At 48.8% G+C, this 10,000-nt stretch overlaps 1 non-coding gene and 1 pseudogene across 1 annotated transcript; both read right to left on the bottom strand.

The window, feature by feature from the left end:
• Positions 1–4,223: 4,223 nt before the first annotated feature.
• Positions 4,224–7,132, bottom strand: LOC143188004 (large subunit ribosomal RNA; annotated as a pseudogene).
• Positions 7,133–8,489: 1,357 nt separating this feature from the next.
• LOC143188006 (5.8S ribosomal RNA) lies at positions 8,490–8,644 on the bottom strand. The gene has a single exon (XR_013003427.1). It is a non-coding gene; the product is annotated as a 5.8S ribosomal RNA (ribosomal RNA).
• Between the last annotated feature and the right edge of the window lie 1,356 nt (positions 8,645–10,000).

Here is a 10,000-nt window from a genome sequence, read left to right as displayed (position 1 = left end):
GTTTTTGCGTGAACTCGTAATTCTTCCATTTGGTACTTATGTTCCTTTTTATTCTTGCCAGTATACCTTTTCTTATGATTTCCAAGTCAATTGGTAGAGTTCCAGCGAGGACTTGTATTGCTGCGGTAGATGTTGTCCTGCAACTTTTAGTCATTGTTAATAACATTGCTCTTTGAGCTGCACTAACATGTCTTAGTACATGTGGCGTTTGTACTTTTTCAAACCAAACCAGTGCCCCGTAACTGATTATTGGTATGAATACCGCATTATATAGGGATTGAAGGGTTTTCCCCTTCAGACCCCATTCCTGTCCAGCCACTCTTCTTAGCATAGCCATAAAACTGACTAGCTTGTCCCTTGTATATTTAGCGTGTGCGATGAAATTAAAACTCCTGTCCAGCAGGATTCCAAGGTATTTCACATGCTCAACATGTTTTATTGTAACCCCGTTTACTTTAACTACTGGTGGTCTCTTCTTGTCTAGTTTGCCTTTCACCACCATCGCACACGTTTTCTTTTCTGACACTTTCAATTTATTGAAAGAGCACCAGTTTAGCACAATGTCTATTACTTCCTGCCCCAGCTTCTCTATTTCTTTTCTGTTGCTTCCCTTTATAGCGATCGCCAGATCATCTGCATACGCAACCACTTCCACCTCTTCTTCCTTGTACTTATGTGTTATTTCGTGCAGCAGTGTGTCCATGCACCACACCCATGCTTTCGGCCCAATAACGGACCCTTGAGGGCATCCCTTCTCCATAACGCTAGATACTTGATCAAATTTTGCTTGTATCTTCATGACACGCTTCTTAAAGTAGTTCTTCGCCAGTTCCACGAGTGTGCTGCTACACTCTGTTTCTATTATTCTTCCTATTATGGCCTGCCACCATAAATTATCAAATGCACCCTCTATATCGACAAATATCGCCATAACATATTTATGCGTTGCATTTAGTATTCCATTCTTAAGTTTTAACAGGGCATCCTCCGTCGACACTCCCCTCTTGAAGCCAAATTGACTTTGATGGTCCATTCCTTTCTCCACATATTGTTGATCAATCCGGTCCACCACAATTCTCTCAAACACTTTGCTGATTGAGGGCAGTAGAGCAATTGGTCTGTACGAACCAACATCTGCTCTGTCCCTATCTTTACTTTTTAATAATATTTTCAATTTGGCCTCTTTCCAGGTTTCAGGAAACACAGCCTTATTTAAGCAATTATTAAATAATGCTAGCAGTGCTTGGGAGCAGTTCTTTTGCATCCACTTAATGACCTCAGTCTTGATACCATCTATTCCTGGTGCTTTCCTATTCTTGCACCTTTCAACTGCTCTTTTTATTTCATCATATTCAATTGGGCTTTCCAGGTTACAATTTTTATATTCCGTTATTCTTCTTCTTAGATTTTTTTGTCCTGAATCTTCCTCATGAACAGGACTACCTCGTGGAACCACTTTATCTAATATCACCTTCATAGTCTCTCTCCACGAAAGTGTAATTTCTCCTCCTGGACTTACCAACGATGCCACTGGTTCGTCCGCTCTTAACTTGTCTCTGAGCACTTTGTAGACTATGCCCCATGGGTCTTCATTTCCAGCAGTCGAGACAAAGTTCATCCAAGATTCCTTTTTCTTACATCTTATCATTCTTATGTACTTATTTCTTTCAACCCGAAATTTTTCTTTGAGGTGTGGTAATTCCTCAAGGATATTCATCCTTCTTGCTCTCGACAATTGCTTTTTGCAGGTGTTCATTTCTTTTCTCTGCGATGCCAGTTCGTTGCACCACCAGGGTACTCGTACTGACCTACTTTTAATTTTAGGCATTGACCTTTCACAGAGACTTTCTACTTTTTTAGTAAATATCTTTGCTGCTTTATTTGGATTTTCTTTATTCAGTGATTCCACGAAGTCATCATTCATCTCTTCCTTGGCCAACTCCAGCATCTTATCCCAGTTGGCCCTTTTTATATTGTAACCTGTAGTTCCCTGTACTTTTCTGTAATCGTGTGCATCCTTTATGCCTTTAATCTCTATTTGTATCAGACTGTGGTCACTAATATTGCATTCGGTTGAAACCGACCATTTAATATCTCTACATAGCATGTTAGATGTTACCAGTGAGACATCTATATTTTCCTGTCCCCTGCTAGTGAAGAACGTCGCTTGTTCACCTTCATTATTTAGTACGTGCAGATCGTTGGCACATATAAATTCTTCTAGCTTTTTGCCCCTGTCGTCAGTTTTCTTAGAGAACCATGTCTCTGAATGTGCATTTGCATCTATTGCAATCAGAATTTGCTTCCCCTTTAGGACATTTAAAACCGTTTCCAGATTTTTTAGAAACGGTTCCAAGTCCAGGGAGTATTGGCAATACATGTTTATTATATAAATCTCCTCGAATTTGTTTCTTATCTGAAAGACAAGACTGTGAGGAGTTTCCGCAATCTTAACTTGAAAGACTTCTATGTCCTTGTTTACAATAACTGCAGCAACCCAGGGTATTTCTGCATTTGGTTGTAGAACCGTGAGTCCCGAGGTGTAACCTCTGACTCTGCCTTTATACTCGTATGGTTCTTGTATGCATAAAATATCTATTGATCCCTGCTCAATAGTCTTTAATAGGCTTGCTGCAGCTGCTGCGGATCTTTGTGCATTAATTTGACATATTTTTATGTCCAGTCTACCTTGGAATTATAAATTTCCTTTTGCTTTATGTAAACTGGGCAACTGCTACTCCTCACTGAGTGATTTGCAGCTCCTCTTTTTGCACGAACACAGTTCGCACATTTTAATTCTTTTGACTTGCAGTCAGCTTTCATGTGCCCCTCTTCACCACATGATTCGCACACTTGCTTTGATGCATTACATGCTTTTGCAAGATGTCCAAAACCTTGGCACTTAAAGCACCTTGTAATGCCTACGTACTCCTTTACTCTACTTGTACTCCATGCAAGGTATACTCTTCCTCTATCAAGAAGTTCCTTATACTCATTTGCCGGAACTTCCACTATCCAATTTGCTTTCCCTTGCTTAGTTTTGAATGCATGTCTAAAGACTACATTCTCCCTAAGCATTGCACTTTGTTCCTCCGTTTTGTTCCTGAAGTTCTTGCACAGCAAGTCTTCTTTTAACTCTTGTGGAGTAAGCTCCACGTCAACATCATACATCATTAATGTTGGCTTTAACTTCTTTGGTTCCTCCACCTTCAGGTCTATCTTGTCGAGCGTTGCACGCTTCAACATTTCAGCATCCTCTTTTCCATCCAACTCAATAATGAGTCCTCCTTTTCGCATTTGCCTTACGTTTCTAACTCTGAGCTTGGAGCGTTTATCTCCAAGCTCTTTGAATACGCTCCTCTTGATCTCTTCATTTGATCTTTTATCACCCTCCTTAGAGGGCTTTACCAAGAGAACATTTTTACTGCTCATCGTATTTTCACTCCTTGGAGAGCTTTTTGTCGCTTTTTGACTCGTCGCTGTTTGTCTTTCTCTGCCCAAAGCTTGTGCATATGAGAGTGGCTGTGCTTGTGGCACACACTCTTTTCTGGTCGCCAGCTCGACCTGTAGTTTTTCATTTTCCACCATCATTTGATATAACTTCCCTTCTAGATACGACCACTTAGCCATGATCAACTTGATCGTACTCTTCGACATTTTATTTCCCTCTGTGAGAAGGAAAGCCTCTAACTCAGTCCTCTCCTTCTTAATATCGTCCATTATTGTTGGAACCGTAGTCTCAACAAGATCAGGACTATCATTCCTTTTCCTCTTATGCTTATTTGCATCGTCCTGAGAAGGACCAGCAGCGTCATTCGGAGGGCATACCTCCATCAATTCTACTTCCAGCTCAACATCGTCTTTTTTTTGATTTTTTTGTGTTGCATTTATATTTTTAGTTTTAGTTTTAAGTTCAGAATCCATGTGAGTCCCACGAGTGTGGTCGGAAAAGATGTCGACCCAGGCAGAGCCGCCTTACCTGGGCAAGCCTAAATACTCAGGGGGGTCGGCAGGTACCCCTGAGGGATCGTTTACGGCCACGCCAGCTTTACGTCCCCGCGACCATGCAGCCCTCGGCACGATGCCTTCCACCTTAGCTTGGGACGGGTCGACTCTTAGACAGACCCATCACCTTGAGCCACTCTGGCTAGGTTAAACCTGCCAGGGACTACGTCCCCACCAGCACAGCCTCAAGGATCACCTGGGCTCAGTGCCCCACCGCCACGACAAGGCGATCGACCCTTGGGGGGAGTAGATAGGGACAGAGGGAATCTCGTTAATCCATTCATGCGCGTCACTAATTAGATGACGAGGCATTTGGCTACCTTAAGAGAGTCATAGTTACTCCCGCCGTTTACCCGCGCTTTTTTGAATTTCTTCACGTTGACATTCAGAGCACTGGGCAGAAATCACATTGCGTCAACACCCGCGGGGGCCATCGCAATGCTTTGTTTTAATTAGACAGTCGGATTCCCCTGGTCCGTGCCAGTTCTGAGCCGAGCGTTGAATGGCGGCCGAAGAAACGACACGCGACGGCTGAACCGACGCGGAAGCCTCGCAGCAAGGAAGATCCGCGGGAGGCCAAGGCACGGGACCGAGTTCGGATCCCAGGACGTCGACCGAAGTCTAAGACCCTTCACCTCGCCCAGGCCCGGCACGTCAGCCAGACCCGCTTCCCGACCAAGCCCGACACGCCCCGCTCCTCAGAGCCAATCCTTATTCCGAAGTTACGGATCCAATTTGCCGACTTCCCTTACCTACATTAATCTATCGACTAGAGGCTCTTGACCTTGGAGACCTGCTGCGGATATGGGTACGAACCGGCGCGACACCTCCACGTGGCCCTCTCCTGGATTTTCAAGGTCCGAGGGGAATATCCAGACACCGCAGCAACTGCGGTGCTCTTCGCGTTCCGAACCCTATCTCCTTGCTAGAAGTTTCCAGGGAACTCGAACGCTTATACAGAAAAGAAAACTCTTCCCAGATCTCCCGACGGCTTCTCCAGGTCATTTTGGGTTACCCCGACGAACACTCAATGAGGGCCCGGATGTTAAACGGTTCCGCTGCCGGGTTCCGGAATAGCAACCGGATTCCCTTTCGCCCAACGTGTGTATGTCTCTTTTTTTATCTTTCAATTTATCTCTTTGTATAATAATATGTTTGCAGACATTGATTTTAGGACACCACATTTGCATAGGATTTCTCTTAGGGCTTAGGATCGACTGACTCGTGTGCAACGGCTGTTCACACGAAACCCTTCTCCACGTCAGTCCTCCAGGGTCTCGCTAGAGTATTTGCTACTACCACCAAGATCTGCACCGACGGCGGCTCCAGGCAGGCTCACGCCCAGACCCTTCTGCGCACACCGCCGCGACCCTCCTACTCGTCAGGGCTTCATGGAGGACGGTCACCAGTAATGGCACCGTCCCTCCCCACTTGCCGCTGACGGCAGAGTATAGGCGCGACGCTTCAGCGCCATCCATTTTCAGGGCTAGTTGCTTCGGCAGGTGAGTTGTTACACACTCCTTAGCGGATTCCGACTTCCATGGCCACCGTCCTGCTGTCTTAAGCAACCAACGCCTTTCATGGTATCCCATAAACGTCGACTTAGGCGCCTTAACTCTGCGTTTGGTTCATCCCACAGCGCCAGTTCTGCTTACCAAAATTGGCCCACTTGGCACTCTAATCCGAAATCTCGTGGCTTCAATGAACCAAGCAAGCCAGAGATCTCACCCATTTAAAGTTTGAGAATAGGTTGAGGTCGTTTCGGCCCCAAGGCCTCTAATCATTCGCTTTACCAGATGAGACTCGCACGCGTCCCCGAAGGAACGGAGGAGTGAGTGCCAGCTATCCTGAGGGAAACTTCGGAGGGAACCAGCTACTAGATGGTTCGATTAGTCTTTCGCCCCTATACCTAGTTCCAGCGATCGATTTGCACGTCAGAATCGCTACGGACCTCCATCAGGGTTTCCCCTGACTTCGTCCTGACCAGGCATAGTTCACCATCTTTCGGGTACCAACGTGTACGCTCTAGGTGCGCCTCTTCTCGCAATGAGAACGAGACGCCCCGGGAGTGCGGAGCACTATGCAGCGCCCATCCTCCCTCGGCCGACGCAAAGGACGACCTTCACTTTCATTTCGCCTTTAGGTTTACTCATCCCAATGACTCGCGCACATGTTAGGCTCCTTGGTCCGTGTTTCAAGACGGGTCCTGAGAGTACCCAAAGCAATAGCGCCGCCGACAGGTAATTCAAAGCTTGGCCAGTCCGAGGGCTCCGCCGGCTAACAGCTGGCCAGGCCCGTGAACGGGAAAGACGTCCGTACCACAGGGCAAACAAAGCTGACCGAGCTTGCGGCGGGCCTGACGCACCGTTCGAATGAGAAGACTGGTTGCGGCCCGATACCATCTGGGGAACACCGTCGCGCAGCCGGTCGGGTCACCGAGGGTCCGTCGCGCACGCACAAGGCGACGCAACGGTCTAACCGCCCGGGCCGTAGACCGACACGCAACGGGTCGCGACGTCCTACTAGGGGAGAAGTGCACGTCTACGTAGCCGGAACGTTCGCCGTTGGCCGTAACATCCGTGCGCCCTCCTTGCGGAAAAGCGTCGGACACCCCTTTCGGGGTTTCGCGCACCAACGGGAGCCAGCATTTGTCGACGATGAATCTCCCCTTTCGAACTTTTGGGTTTCTCAGGTTTACCCCTGAACGGTTTCACGTACTCTTGAACTCTCTCTTCAAAGTTCTTTTCAACTTTCCCTCACGGTACTTGTTCGCTATCGGTCTCGTGGTTGTATTTAGCCTTAGATGGAGTTTACCACCCACTTAGGGCTGCATTCTCAAGCAACCCGACTCTAAGGAGAGACCCTCCCGAGACGCGCACCGGTCGCTACGGGCCTGGCACCCTCTATGGGTAAATGGCCCCATTCAAGATGGACTTGGACGCGATGCAACGTCACGGGATAAACGGATCCTCCCGAACACTACATTTCCCTGCGGCAGTACCGCGGGATTCAGTGCTGGGCTCTTTCCTGTTCGCTCGCCGCTACTAAGGAAATCCTTGTTAGTTTCTTTTCCTCCGCTTAGTAATATGCTTAAATTCAGCGGGTAATCTCGCCTACTCTGAGGTCGTCGTATACGTGTTAAATATATATCACACACGTAGAGTGATATATTTTATATATGTGTAAAAATGACGAAAGAAGCTGTGGCGTAATCCTCGTACAACGGGGGCACACAACCGAGAGAAGCGGACCAGGCAGAGTGTGTGAACGAATGTTACGAGAAATGGGAAATGAGAGAGAGACTTGAGATCATGTTCGATGCGTCGTCCCAACTTCGCCGTGTGCCTTCGGAATATGTTGTCGTAACGCAACAGCAGCGTTTCCAAAGGTAAGGAAGCTCCTCGTCATTCGCCAGAAGTGATCAGCGGAGAGTAAGTCACATCGTCCTTAATGCGCCACACCAAAGCATCTTCGCGTCTCGTTTAATTCGATCTAAAGGAGAGAGACTCTCGCCAGGCGACTGCCGGTATGGTTTAACGCCCGTCCGCTTGCTTTTTGTATAGCTTTCGTGGACTGGACGACCGGACTTGACGCGCGGTCTCTCTCGGCGATCGACTAACGCGAAGACATGGGGCGACCGGACGCTGCTACCTTTCCACCTCCTCCTTCTAGGAGAGAAGTCATCCCTATGTGATGAGTCATATATATGGCGGCTGTGTAAGCCTCGCCAAAGAGGATTCAGGATACAGAAACAAGTTGTAGTACAGCACAACACATTCACGGAGCCACAAACGACTCGACCGAAACGTGGCCGGGGAAGATGCATCCCGGAACTTCATCGTTTCGACGAATGAGTGCCTCCTTTTCGCGTTGTTCCTGCAACAAGACGATCCCTCTAGAATCCCTGGGGCTCTGTTTCTCGTCATACATTTCTTCACCACACTACACGGGTGGGGTATACGCGATCTCGTGTTCATGCTCACTCGCACACCCTTTCATTGTCCTTCTCTGTAGTCTCACGACAAACTCTCTTGTGTGTCGTTGCGGGTTACGCACGCCTCTTTCTTACACGCATCATTTCAGACTACGTCGGGAGCGCGGATGAAAACTCGCACGAAAAGCGAACGCTGTCTGTTAACAATCACGAGGGTATCTGGCGAGACACGGAGGCTGGTCGATGATCGTACGTCCGCGCGCTTGCGTCCGGAGCGGTGCACATACACGCACGGGCGGTCGACAAATTAAGCGACTCACGACGCCGTGTGAAAAGTAGCACTCACGCAAGTCCGGAACGACAAAGCAACGACGATGACGACGATGTCTCCAGTCATCTGCCGTGTACACACAACCTTCTTCCCTCCATGACGTCTAGAGCGTATTCTCGCTTGTTTTCGTGCGACCGCGGCAAACGCCGACGAACGGTCCAACAATCGCTCGTACGTGACACCGAGATGCCAACGTAAGCAGTCTTAAGGTTACGTGAACGACCCTCAGCCAGGCGTGGTCCAGGAATTGTATCCGTGGACCGCAATGTGCGTTCGAAATGTCGATGTTCATGTGTCCTGCAGTTCACACGTTGACGCGCAATTAGCTGCGTTCTTCATCGACCCACGAGCCAAGTGATCCACCGTTCAGGGTTGTATTTTAATATTCTGTGTTCATGTATATATATATATATCATACTCGTATATAGTTCTCGGGTTCGGAAGAATCCGAGACCCGCGCCTCCAACTAGCACACGGTCGATGGAGGTTCGGGCGTCGCGACACTTCGTCCGAACGTAAGATACGAACGAACGAAAGTGACGACACAGGGGTCTCTGGGATGCGGTTCCGCACGGAGACCGCCACGCAATTGCGAACGGTTCCCGTAACGGCCAGGCGTAGAGTACATTTAAAAACCTAGGATCACAACCTGGAGAGTACGATTGGAGCCGACGGGGATACCCCGATCAAGTGAACCACGTACATCCACGGTGTTCTCCTCTGAAACGACACCCCCCATTTTATTGTCGCAGCGCCCTGCACGTACGTATTCCCCTCCTGATTTGGATAGCCGATGAGAACGGACTTCGCAGCCGGCTTCGATCGGTCTTTCTCATCCCGTTAAATTCACACACAAATTCATTATTCTTGGGAGTCAGACTCACGAAAGTCGAAGCTGTTAACAGCCGGTCCACAGTTGTTGTTCACACGGCAGGAATACGTACCCTACGGCCGCACATCGACGCGGGATACGTGTCGCGTCCTAGGTTACCCGGGCCCTCTCTCTTTCTCAAGAGAGGGTCCACATCCGCGGGACGGTTCGGAGAGAACAACGAGGTAAAGAGACGAAGAAACACCGGGAGCGGGATGCGAATGGGAAAACACGTTTGCTTTCGCACTCGTGCGCTCATATCGGTTTTTCTCCTTAACCTCTTCTTCGCTCGCTTTTCATATTCCCACCGAAAATAGGAGAAACGGGCGCAGCCTCGCGCAAGCAGCTGGCAAGCACGCTCTCTCTCCTCTCTCTGCCGCGCGAGTATGCACCGTATATATTAGCGGCGGGTGTGTGACCGAAACATCGCGCAGCGACGGGACCATGTCTTCCATAAGATATGAAAGACCCCGATATCATGCTGTGGCGACGGGGCTATCGGAGATGCACCTCACGCAAGCGCTATATATATCGACGCAATGCTTACGCGCCGAGGAGGGAACGATACATCCCAAACTGGCGGGCTCTTTGTAAACGCTGGGACAAAGCCTCACGCAGGCAGTCGAGAAGGAACAGTTTCGCTCCATCGAAGATGCCGCGCGTACGTACAACGGCGGGTGCGACGAAGCATCGCGCAACGACGGGACAATGTCCTCCATGCGAAATTGCATGCAAGACCCCGATCATGTTGCCCGATGACATCGGTGATCGACACCTCACGCTAGCGTTGTAACTATCGGCAGCGTACTCACGACGGAAAAAAAAAGAAACGTTCTTCTCGAACTGGCGGGCTTCCTTT

The sequence above is a fragment of the Calliopsis andreniformis genome, unplaced genomic scaffold (assembly GCF_051401765.1).
Source record: "Calliopsis andreniformis isolate RMS-2024a unplaced genomic scaffold, iyCalAndr_principal scaffold0470, whole genome shotgun sequence".
In the NCBI taxonomy this organism is placed as follows: Eukaryota; Metazoa; Arthropoda; class Insecta; order Hymenoptera; family Andrenidae; genus Calliopsis; species Calliopsis andreniformis.
The sequence above is the reverse complement of the archived record's forward strand: the minus strand, read 5'-3'. Positions and strand labels throughout refer to the sequence as shown.